The sequence below is a fragment of the Procambarus clarkii genome, chromosome 9 (assembly GCF_040958095.1).
Source record: "Procambarus clarkii isolate CNS0578487 chromosome 9, FALCON_Pclarkii_2.0, whole genome shotgun sequence".
Classification (NCBI taxonomy): Eukaryota; Metazoa; Arthropoda; class Malacostraca; order Decapoda; family Cambaridae; genus Procambarus; species Procambarus clarkii.
Window position 1 is genome coordinate 29,925,014 of NC_091158.1, and position 13,033 is coordinate 29,938,046.

Genomic DNA, 13,033 nt, shown 5'->3' on the forward strand with positions numbered 1-13,033 from the left:
TATATATATATATATATATATATATATATATATATATATATATATATATATATATATATATATATATATATGCCTCTGTTACCTAGCAGTATAATAGGTACCTGGGTTTTAGTCAGCTGTCACGGGCTGCATCCTGGGGGTGGAGGCCAGGTCGAGGACCGGGCCGTGGGGACACTAAAGCCCCGAAATCATCTCAAGATAACCTCAAGATATTGGTACGGAGTCTTGAAGTGGGTAGAATATAGTTGTGCATTAATTGGCTGTTGATTGCTAGTGTTGACTTTTTGATGTGTAGTGCCTCGCAGATGTCAAGCCGCCTGCTATCGCTGAATCAATCGATGATTTCTGTGTTGTTTGTTAAGACTTCTCTGGTGATGGTTTGGTTGTGGGAAGAGATTATATGTTCTTTAATGGAGCCCTGTTGCCACTGCAATGATAATCGCCTGGAAAGAGATGTTGTTGTCTTGCATATATACTTAGTTCTTTGGGGCTTTTAGTCCTCAAGTGGACATTTGAAGGCATAGACGACGTTGGTCTCTTTTAAGGCATTCTGCTTTGTGTCTGGAGAGCTTTTCATGAGTAGGCTGGCCGTTTTTTTTTTTTTTGGTTTTATAGTAAATGGTCAATTGTATCTTCTGATTTTTGTCTGTAGGGATAACGTTCCTATTAACTATATCTTTCAGGACCCTTTCCTCCGTTTTATGAGCTGTGGAAAAGAAGTTCCTGTAAAATAGTCTAATAAGGAGTACAGGTGTTAGTTGACTCTTCAGAGGTTGCATGGCGTTTCACCTTCCTTTTTATGATGTCTTCAACGAAACCATTGGAGAAGTCGTTGTTGACTAGGTTAATCATTGTCACCAAGACATTCAATGAACTACGTTAACATACATCCCTAGGACGGCACTTAAAGATAATTAACAAATTAATTGTTTGGCGGTGGTTCCAACAAGTTTTGCTCTTATAGTGGCTATTCTTTGTTTGGTCTTGTTTTCTAAGGCTGGTAAGTTGGTTTCCATTCTAAGGTTCTCTCTACGCGTCCATATAGGTGCTCACAGCATTGTTCTCAGAGCATCATTTTGAGACACTTCCAGTTTCTACCAATGGTTATCACTGAGGGATGTAAGAGCAGGAGCAGCATAGTCAGTGAGTGAGCAAACTGCTTGAATATAGTAAATTTTGAGTGCTGGTTGAAATGCACCCTCTCTAAGACTTGTTCGGGAGCGCAAAGCTAAGTTTCTGGCTTTAAATCTTTGCCGAAGATATTTAATTTCTTGAGTAAATTTCAACTGGTTGTCTATTATGACTCTAAGGTATTTAAAAAAGGGTAACCCTCTTTATTTTGTGTCCTTGTATTGCGAGTCTGATGTCTTGAGTTCTCATTTTAACGGCCATTGCTTTGGTTTTATTGCTGTTTATTTTCACTGCTATGCGTTCCGCTCCCCTGCTGATGATGTCTAGGCATTTTAGTGTATAGTTACTGGCGCCTTTGCCATTGATGATGACCACAAAGTCGTCTGCATAGTTAAGCAGTTTGGCTTTTGGCTTGAGCTTTATGAATTGTTCCATGAGACAGTTGATGAGGAAGGGGCTTAGTATTCCTCCCTGCGGAATCCCATTTTTCCAGCCTCTTTGAAGAGGACGTTTTTCCTTGGAATTTGACTTTAGCTTCTCTGTTAAGCAGGCTTCCTTTGACAAAGACAAGAGCACGTCCTTTGATTTCTTTATCCACCAGGCAGCACAGTGTAGCTGGAGCATTGGCTAGCTTGAAGACTTTTTCTAGGTCTAGACAAATAAGGATTCCTGATTTGTCATTGATTTGATCCAAGAGGGAGGAAAAGCATTCTGTGGTTCCAACACCTTTTCTGTCAGCAAACATATTTTGGTGCAGTGAAATGGCTTACCAGTCAATCCGATTAAGGGCCATTCTTTCCACAGTTTTGGCCAGACAGCTTATTAATGAGATGGGTCTTGGATTTCCTGGGTCTTTAGATTTTGGAATGGGAACTATAATTGCTCTGTTCCAAGAGAGTGGACGAGTTCTTGTCACCCATACTCTGTTGATGAGATTCAAGAAGGCTTCTTCATCATTTTCTCCTAGCTTGGCCAGCATGTTGTAAGTGATTTTATCCTCAACTGGAGCTGTGTGTTTAATTTTCTTTGTAGCTCTTCTGAGTTCCTTCAGATTGAAAGGTTGGTCTAGTTCGTCAGGTAAGGCTAAAACATCGTTTATTCGTTTCTATTTTGCTTCTTGAAGTCTTTGAAACTCCCATAATTTCGACGTTCTCATCATAGTTAGGCAGGTCTGTGAATTGCCGTGGCATTGATATGATTTCTTACTAGTATTGAAGTGCCTCTGGTTCAATTAAACCTTGTGCAATTAGGCTGTGGAAATCTTGATTCCTGGGATATGGATACTACTTTCAGACCTGGTGAGTGTTTCTTGAAGTAAAACAATATCAATGTTGTCCTTGAGAAGCACTGCTCTGAGTGTTTGTGCTTTGTTTTTGAATCCTTAGATATTCCAATGAATAATCTTGTTATTGTCCATTATTCTGTTAGAGTTGAATGCATTGAACCCATGGTGGTTTCTAATGAGCTGATTTCCCAGACGGCTTGTGTCTTCTTGGTTGGAGTGGAGACTGCCATTGGGTGCTAAAACAATTCAGTTTCATCACCTTCTTCGATTTCTACTTTGTCAACCTTTTCAGGTGGGGCTTGTAGAAAAAAAATGGAAGAAATAATTTCAGTAGATTGTTTTTTTAACTCTGTTAACATTTCCTTCCTTGACTACGGGTTGGTCTGTTCCAATGCTTGGAATGCTTTGTCAAGCATCTTGCTGAAGGTCTCTGTCAGGGAGGCAATAACCATTGGAACAGTAGTCACTTGATACGCCTTTGGCTGCCTTTCTTTTGATTGGTAGGTAGGGAGACTCTGGGTTGGGTCGTGGTGTCTTTGCTACATCCAGCTACTGCGGCATTTGATGATACGGAGGTCGTCATTCGTGCATTGGAGGTCTTGGGGGCAGTAGCAGGTGTATTTATTTTGCTGCTTTGATCTGTTCGGTTGTTGTTGCCTTGTGGAGTAGTGCTCTGTTTTCTGCAGTTATTGGAGGCCCTGTTCTTATTTAGACTGGCAGGAATTGGTGCTTTTATATGTTGCTGATTTTTAATTCCATTTATTCAGACCTGCGAGGAGCGTTCCAATTGCTTTTAACTGAGGATCTGGTAGTTTGCGGTCTTGGAGTTGTGACTTTTGGTTGCTGGGTAGATCCGAAGGCTTGTATTTTTTTTACCTTTCTGGACATCGTTTGTTCCAGGCGTGATGTGCATTCTCTCAATTTGGACATTTTGCGTTTGTTGGCAAAATCTTCTTTATGCAGATTTTTGCATATGTCAGTGATGTGTAGCTCGCTGCACATCTCCACATCGCTCCGAACCTCTGCAGCCATTATTATGGTGGCCGAAGCACTGACATCTGTTACACCACATGGACTCTGGATTGTACAGCCTTAACCTGAATTGCTCATAGATCCCTACATTCGGAGTTTTGATGCGAAGTCCTTTTATTGATACAAGCACCTGTCGTGTTTCTACATTGTCGTGCTTACACCTTTCCGTTGTTGTGGCATTGTGGCCTTCTCAGAGCCTGTTTGCATTGATTTCAACATGTTCCAATGTAATTTTCAGTTACATCAATGCAAGTTTTAATTTCAATTCAACAGATTTCAATGTACTGTCATCTTGGTTACTTTTCCTCTGGTTTTAGTTCAACTAGGTCTTCCGTATTCATGAGGTTTGTAATTATATCTGGGTTAGCTGTGGATATGTTATATCTGCCTCTGTTGTCGGGTTTGGCTCTGAGATCTGATCCTGGGTGATCTTTTTTCCAGTGCTGCAATGTAGGCATAAGTGAGACCATCTACTGTTTTTTTAGTTTTGAAGATCGTCCTCTGCATTGGTGTGGGGGCTGCTCTTGGGTTCTGGCTGGCTTCTGAATTGATTTCTTCGGGCATTTCTTAATTTTTTTTCGCTTATTTGTCTTCCCGTTTCCTACAATTTGCCAAGGTGGCTCATTGTATGTGGAATTATCCTCTGGTTCATTGTTCCTGTCTACTTCAGCAATTTTCCTTGCTCTTGACACGAGATTACTGTGTCCTTCTGACCTTAATAATTTTAGAAGGATGATCAGGAGAGTCATTTCCTGGGGGACATGGTCGCACTGCACTTAACTATGCAATGTTAAGTAAGGTGAATGAATGCTTCCTCCCGAATGAGCCTCGTGGGAGCTACATGGGCTCTCGTCCTCCAGACAAATGCCGTGACGTCATGCAATGAACAGTATAGGCCTCTCGCGCCAAAACTAGGATCTTCTCCATTGGTTCCGGCACCACCAGCAACTTATGGTATAGTCTGGTGCCATCAGCTCCCAGAACAATGCCCCGGTGTTTCTGAGGGAGTTTGGGGGATCTTGTAACCACAAAACCAACGACTTTGTGAGGGGAAGGCTGTTTCACTCCCCACACTACCATCTCACTCCAACAATTTCTCCCCCTGGTAGGGAGAGGGTCCTCCACTCCTGGTAACAGAATCCTGCATTCTGCATTGCAGCTGACTCAGGAGACCCAGGTCGTAACAGCTGATCTCATTGTACTTATCTCGTGGTACCGAGTGCTTTGATACTCCACTCGATAAACTTCAGGTACCAAATAACGGAGTTGCATCTTGCAAGCACAACGTCCTTAACATCAAGCAATGAGTTTTTGCTCTGAGAGTGCACACTCTCACATCACTTCCAATTCCAAATGCATGTTGCTTGCAATCATGCATCAATACAAGCACAAGTTTATGCTTGCATGTTGATGCTTGCAACAAGCAATGTGCAAGCTTGCTTGCAACATAACAACTTCATTGATCCCTGATGACCACTCTATCCCCTGTATCTTTGGATTACACTTGCTCTTCTCCCTCAAGTGTTCGCTCTTCTTCCTTGCTTCCTCTCTGGTGTATCAAAGTCATGCAGCTGCTTGGTAAAGCGCTTGTGCATGCACTGGTGCAACAAACGGCTCAACACCTCGAATTTGTCACCAGACACATGATTTACACAATCAATCAGACCACATGAACCAAATTCTTCAATAACAGTACACCTGACCCGTATCTTTCTAAGTGACAGCTCGCTGTCAAACGCCTTGACACCTTTTCAGCTTCATGGATTCCAACAATGAGTCCTTCTTGACATGTGACACCTCGTGTCACCAAGTGACGGGTAAAATCAATCATCACTTTCTCTCCTTGCTCTTGACAGCACCGCAAGCAAACCCAATCACTGTATCAAACAAGCAGCACTTCCTCTCTTGCTAAAACCGTACTCTTCTGCACCATGAACGACTGTCAGTTGGTCCGGTGTCGCCTGACACCTGACACGTAGAGAGGAATTCCACATTCCACCTCCAATTCCTGCTGAGACTCCCGTTGTAGCTGATATTCTTGCATCTTCAATATTCCTCAGATCCTCATAAGGTGTCATTTGACACCTGACACTTTGAAGGACACCTCAAGTGACACCCTGCTCCACAGAGTCAATCTCCCTACCAAAGACCAGTTGAACACCATAGTAAGCTGTCTCCATCTCCTCTGGTGACGGTTGACACCTGACACTAATGGTATACCATGACCTCTGATTGTCGACACATGTAGCTGCCTTAAGTCTGGCACTACTGCAAGATACCTCTTCCACTTGTATCCTGTCTCACTTGACACTTAGGTTGGGTGACATCCCACCTCTAATTCCAGCTGAGACTTCCGTCGTGGCTGAAATTCTTATCTCTCCAACTTTCTTCAGTGTCCCATAAGGTGTCGTCTGACACCTGACACTTGAGATACAAACCCGAATGACATTTCGTACCACAGAGTTAATCCTTGCAGCAGAGGCCAGTCTGACACCACAAACTGCTGTCTCCTCCTTCTCTAGTGTTGGCTGATACTTGACACCGAAGGTATACCACTTGCCATGAGTGCCGACTCACGTGGCTACCTTAAGGTTGACATTACTGCAAGCAATTACTTTAACTGGAGTCACACGACACATGACATTACCTCTGCCTCCACATTTGACACCATTAGCTGTCTCTTTAATTCTTCGTCTCCAGTTGCTGGGACGAGAGACCTGACAGTCCTGTCAGCTATCGCCACTTGTGTCAACTGACACGTGACACTTCCGTTGACAATTATTCCTTCCTGCTTATTAGTGAAATTCTCTCTGATTCCACTCAATCTCTCCAAAGACAGGAATGTACCACGCCCTTCCTGGGACAACCTGCTGGGAATCTTACAAGAATTCGCTGACCATAACACTTCCGGACCGCCATTCATCCAGGCGACCTTGACCTTTAGGTGGCGTCCAGAGTTTGACAACACCCCGCGGCCAATTTGTGACCGTAGGGTAGACACACTACTGACCCACTTCCATCTGCCAAAAAAGAGTCGGCCAGCCGTTCGAGTTGCCAACTAGTTCCTTCATACAGTACTTCAGAACTACTGCATCCCTTACCACGACAGTCATCAACCTTACATTGATGTATTCCTGGACCTTAGCAGTACCCATATCTGCCTTTGTCACAATCATAGCATATAGTGACATCATCAAGCAGTTGCACCTCTCCATAGACCAGCTGCTGCCAACTGTCAACTGGATACCCTTTAAGACGTACTCGCTTCCACGTTCCAATCTGCTTCCGGGTAAATGACTACCATTCCATCTTGTCATTCATCACCCCACTGATGTTCACTGGGACAGTGACACCACGCAGCTTGAAATCATCTGAATTCACAGACCCAATGAAATCACTGAATGATTTCCTCGTGGATCTGGTTAAGACTTACCTCTTGGAGTTCCCAAAGTCTTTTACCTAGGCTTTCTGCCACCCTAGCATCCATCAAATTGCACCTCTGAGGTCCTTAATTAAACTTACTGTAACTTCGCTGGGTTGCTCCCCGACCGTCAAACATTCTTCAACACTTTGGTCTACCCTCTGACTTGTCATCCATAACGAGTCTGCCATGTCAAATTCCTTGTTGACTGGTTCATCATCCCCATATATCTTGGTCTGTGCTTTCAAGCTGCAGTCTTCCAACAAACCTTCCGTATGTATGATATCCCGTGATAACATGTAAGATCTGACATCATAACAAAGCTGTCCACTTAGCCCTACACTCTCCAAGTGTTCATGCCATACTCTGTGTTCCACAGAGTTCTGCAGACATGGTGACGTCTGGACACATCCACTGATGTCTCCCTCTGACATCACAGAGCTGTCCGACATGACAGACGTCAGGAGCAGCTGATGAGCTACAGTAGCAGGTTGCGATCCCACTAATTGCTCCATGCCGCTACCTCTGTACACACAAGTTCTTCAAAATCTAGGTCCCTTGAGGTCAATATATAGTCAACAACTGACTCACTACTGCGTCCAGTGTTTACCTTTTCTTTCGGTGACTTCACCTCTCTGGCTAATGTCACTTCTGTACTTTGTTTATTGTCACCGGTATCGTTGGTCAGACGATCACCATTACTGACAACAGTACATCTATTGACAGCTACCTAATGCTGCCTTCAGACTCCCTCCGAGTCTCCCCCCTTGAGGTGTTGACGTTTCACTTCTGGTGGACGTCTCCTCATCTAATACGAGGGTTATCGTCCGTTGGGACTCAAAGTTTGCTTGTTCGTTCCAGCTGTTCATTGGAAACTGAAAACACTATTCCTGATTCATGTTCATCGACTTAGCCAACTGATAAAATTTGTGGGGAACCGACTCGTGAACCGACTTCAATTCATAATAAATTAAATATTTATTTAATTTACATGAATTTATAGTGTAAATATTTATATTTAAACACTATAAATTCATGTAAATTAAATTTACGTTAATTTATATATTTCGATTGTAATGACCTGTGCATCTACTACCTGTCTCTACTCAATACCCCCAGCTTAACACTTCTTGCAGATCACTGTGACCCCTCAATGATCTACCAGTTAATATTAAAACTGAAATATTAAATGAGGGGGAAACAGAAAAAGAGGGGTTTATTAATTTAAAAATAAGGAATAAAAACTTAATAACACTGCCACCACCTTCCTGGAACCACCTGAATGTGACTAGACTACTGATCTCCCAGGAAGGAAAGAAATCAATAATCATGAACTCAAGGGCATATGAATCTTGGTAAATATAATTGCTTGAGGAGTAAACCATATAACCTCTACTTTACTTATTGAGAATCGAGGGACTTCAAATTCAGCACATGAATACCAGATATAAAAAGGAATAACACAGCATTTGATTTTTTTAGATTTAAAAAAAATCCTGGTTTGAGATTTAAAAAAAAAAAAAATTAAAACAAAAAAAAAAATAAAAAATTTAAGGATCCAGAGATATGCTGTGGTGGGCTCTTGCCACAGCTGTGGAGGGGAACACTCGGACCCTGAGAGGTAGTGTTCCTCTATTTGATTTTTTTTCTTTGAATTTTTAATGACATTGTTTTATTTTCAATGTTTCTATTTTATGTGATGTGATGAGTTTGATTTTGATTCTTGGAGGAATACCTTGATAGCTGAGGGCTATCCAAATGATTTAGCTATTTGTAAGTTGATAGGTATGTTTTTTTTTTTACATTTTGTTGTTGTTATATCAGGACAGGTATAGGATGTTTTGTCTTCCAGGTGGTTGGAAGGGATAGAGGGCTGTATCCAAGTTGGACAGCCGGGATTATATACGGTCTCTGTCCTAATTTGTTTTATGTATTATTGCTGTTGTTTTGTTTTCATGTTGCTATGTATTCCTACATTTTGGGGTGTAGGGTGTAGGGCACGCTTTTAAGGGTGCCATTTTTTGTGATTGGAGATTGTACAGAATTAGTTAGGATTAGATAATTTTCTTTTGCTTGTGAGGCACTGGTTCATTATGTAGTTAAGTTAAATGTTTTAATTTTTTGGGGAGTTAATTGTTATAGTAGGGCAGGATAAGAAATTTGTGCCTTAAAGTGCCTTACACACAAATTTCTTAATTCCGAAGAGGGGGAGTTGTAATGATCAGTGCAGACCATAGCTTCCCCCTTCCTCGTTTTCCCCTTCCCCTTCCCCCTTCCCCTTCCCCTTTCCCCTTCCCTTCCCCTTCCCCTTCCCCTTCCCCTCCCTTCCCTCGTTCGCCTTGCCCTCCCTTGTTTCCTTCCCTTCCCCTCCCATTTGTCAGTCCGACATACTGGTCATTCTCCCCCCCCCCCTCACCGCACGGTTGTTCATTTCCTGCTATATACTACCTTGAGTCAAGAGGTCCTCTCTTGTCCCCTCTCCGTGGCCACTCCAATTCCCCCTCATTTCCCAATCTATTCCCCATTCCTTCCCCTCTCCCCTGTTTTTGTCAGACAAGGTAATGGGTACCAGGTCATTTGTTTGTTTCATGTGAATGATGGACGAAACCTTCATACGCTCTAGAATGAGTATAGGGTGAACCGTTAACTACCACTCACAGAACGAGTATGGGGAACACAAGAACTACTGCTCATAGGATGAGTATGATTTGCATTCTAAACTACTCACAACGCAGAATAATGTGGTTACACAAACATACGTCGTCATTTTGGTAAGCAATCAAATTGTGGTTACAAAACATTTCCGATTCGCGTTTAATCTTGATCACTTCTGTATCGCCGATTAATGGCCGATTAATTTCCTGATGATTCCAGTAATGAACCACATTATATCTGGAGTTGTGGTTGAAGTGTGTGTAGTGTTCATGTGCACGACTTCCACTCTTCTTCAAGATCAGAGTGACGCCTCAGTATGCCCAGTTACGTGGAGCCTTAGTTCCCTGCCGTGTTCGCTCTCTTTCTCATGGTTTGCCTCCTGATAAGAATGTTCTTTAAGCAATTTCCTCCTGCTTCTCACACCTATGCTGCATCACACACCTGTGTTGCTTCATATCCACATGTGTTGCTTCACATCCACATGAGTTGCTTCACATCCACATGTGTTGCTTCACACACACTTGTGTTGCTTCACATATCTGTGATATTTCACACACCTGCGTTGCTTTACAAACACTCGTATTGCTTCTCACACATATGCTGCTTCACACACCTGTGTTGCTTCACACGCCTGTGTGGCTTCACACACACACCTGTGTTGCTTCACACTTACCTGTATTGTATCACACACACCTTGGGTGTTGCTTCACACATCTGTGTTGCTTCACACACCTGTGTTGCTTCACACGCCTGTATTGCTTCACACACTTGTGTTGCTTCACACACCTATGTTGCTTCACACACCTGCGTTGCTTCACACGCCTGTGTTGCTTCACATACACCCGTGTTACTTCCTATACAGTTGTGTTGCTTCACTCACCGGTGAAGCAACACGCTTGGCTGTGAAGATTTATACACTTGTGTTGTTTCATACAACTGTGTTTCTTTATATATTGCTGTATGCTTGACAACACTGTTACTTCAAAACTATGTTACTTCACATTTAACTGTGCTGCTTCATACACACCTGTGATGCTTCACGTACATCTGTGTTGCTTCACTGTGATACTTCACATCACTATATGCTTCATACACACACCTGTGTTGATTCATACACATGTGTTGCTTCATACTGGTGTGTGGCTTCACACACATGTGTGCTTTACACACATGTGTTGCTTCACACACCTATGCTGCTTAAAAAAACTGTGTTGCTTCATACACCTACATTGCGTCATTAACCTGTGTCACTTCACTCTTCTGTGTCGCTTCACTCACCTGTGTTGCTTCACACAGTGAGGCTGTGAGCTCCTATAGCGTTAGATCAGTTAAGGAGAAAAAATGAGCGGCAACATCACAGCTATACCGTGGGGACAGTAAGTCAGGTTGGGAGAATTGGCGAGTATAGTGTTTGTGAACAGGAATTATAGCAAACATAGTGATCGATCCCCCAAAGAGTGTGCACCGCGTAGATAGTATGTTATGTTGCATATGTTGAGTGACACTCAGTGAGAAGGATAGCTAATAGCATATCAAGAAGACGTGGACGTCATCGATGACCAGCAGAGGAGAGGACAGGCGACCCAACCCCATCATACGGACATCACATCATGCTCGCCTTGCGTGTTCTTGCTTGAAGTGGGCTAGTGGCAGGTACTCTCTCTAGGTCATCAATAAGGTGTACAGAGTGACTTACAATAATTAATTTAAAATATATCTGAGATATTTAGACCTTCAAATCGGGTGGCTCATTCTAGGTATGAGTTTTAGCACCTATGTGATACAAGGGCCCCCGTAACCATCAATCAGACCCCTCCCACCTCCCCACCCTCACGCTTCCCATGCCTTCACACTCTCCCAAAACACACCTCCCTCTCCCTCTATGAACAAACCCCCACTGTGTAACACCCACATCCCCACTCCCCTACACCCTCCTACTTGTATTCAAATAGACACGCCCACACCCACACCCACAAAGTACAAATGCTCACTCTCTCCCAAAACCACACCACCACCCCACATACTCACAAAGACACACACACACACACACACACACACACACACACACACACACACACACACACACACACACACACACACACACACACACACACACACACACACACACACACACACACACACAACAAACACACACACCACACACACACACACACACACACACACACACACACACACACACACACACACACACACACACACACACACACACACACACACACACACACACACACACCACACACACACACACACACACACACACACACAGTGATGTGGTGGAGGCTGACTCCATACACAGTTTCAAGTGTAGATATGATAGAGCCCAATAGGCTCAGGAATCTGTACACCTGTTGATTGACGGTTGAGAGGCGGGACCAAAGAGCCAGAGCTCAACCCCCGCAAGCACAACTAGGTGAGTACAACTAGGTGAGTACACACACACACACAAGGATAAACAAGGATACACAAGGATAAACTATTCAAAACTGGTGGTACGCGAACACGGGGACACAGGTGGAAACTGAGTACCCACATGAGCCACAGGGACGTTAGAAAGAACTTCTTCAGTGTCAGAGGTGTTAACAGATGGAATGCATTGGGCAGTGATGTGGTGGAGGCTGACTCCATACACAGTTTCAAATGTAGATATGACAGCCCAGGAGGCTCAGGAATCTGTATACCAGTTGATTGACAGTTGAGAGGCGGGACCAAAGAGCCAAAGCTCAACCCTCGCAAGCACAAATAGGTGAGTACACACACACACACAAGTAGGGTTGATGGGTTGTCACGAAATCCCTTTCTCTTAGGATGTGTTACTAGGTTTTTTCGCACGATCTTCTCCATCACCTTGCATGGTGATGGGGCCTCGTAGCCTGGTGGATAGCGCGCAGGGCTCGTAATTCTGTGGCGCGGGTTCGATTCCCGCACGAGGCAGAAACAAATGGGCAAAGTTTCTTTCACCCTGAATGCCCCTGTTACCTAGCAGTAAATAGGTAGTTAGTCAGCTGTCACGGGCTGCTTCCTGGGGGTGGAGGCCTGGTCGAGGACCGGGCCGCGGGGACACTAAAGCCCCGAAATCATCTCAAGATAACCTCAAGATGGTATATAAGTTAAGGCCTGTAGTTCAGTGCCCCTTGTCTGTCACCCTTTTTGTATATTTGGGACTACATTTACCGTCTTCCATATATCTGGTAGGTCTCCCGTTTCCAGTGGTCTACTATACACTATGGGGAGAGGCAAGCAAAGCGCTCCTGCACACTCTTTCAAACCCATGGTGAGATTCCGTCCGGGTCCAACAGCCTTACTCACATCCAGATCCAACAGGTGTCTCTTGACCTCTTCACTTGTAATTTCGAACCCTTCCAAGGCCGCCTGGTTCACTGCCACCTCTCCAAGCGCAGTGACCTTTCCTTGTCCTATTGTGAAGACCTCCTGTAACCTCTTGTTGAGTTCCTCACACACTCCTCTTTGTCATTCTCTGTGTACCTGTC

General features: G+C 43.8%; 1 protein-coding gene across 1 annotated transcript in view; it reads left to right on the forward strand.

Moving 5' to 3' along the window:
• The window catches only part of LOC138362951 (UDP-glycosyltransferase UGT5-like), a 189,739-nt gene that overhangs the window by 138,507 nt on the left and 38,199 nt on the right, over window positions 1-13,033 (forward strand). The gene's annotated exons all lie outside the window — the stretch shown is intronic.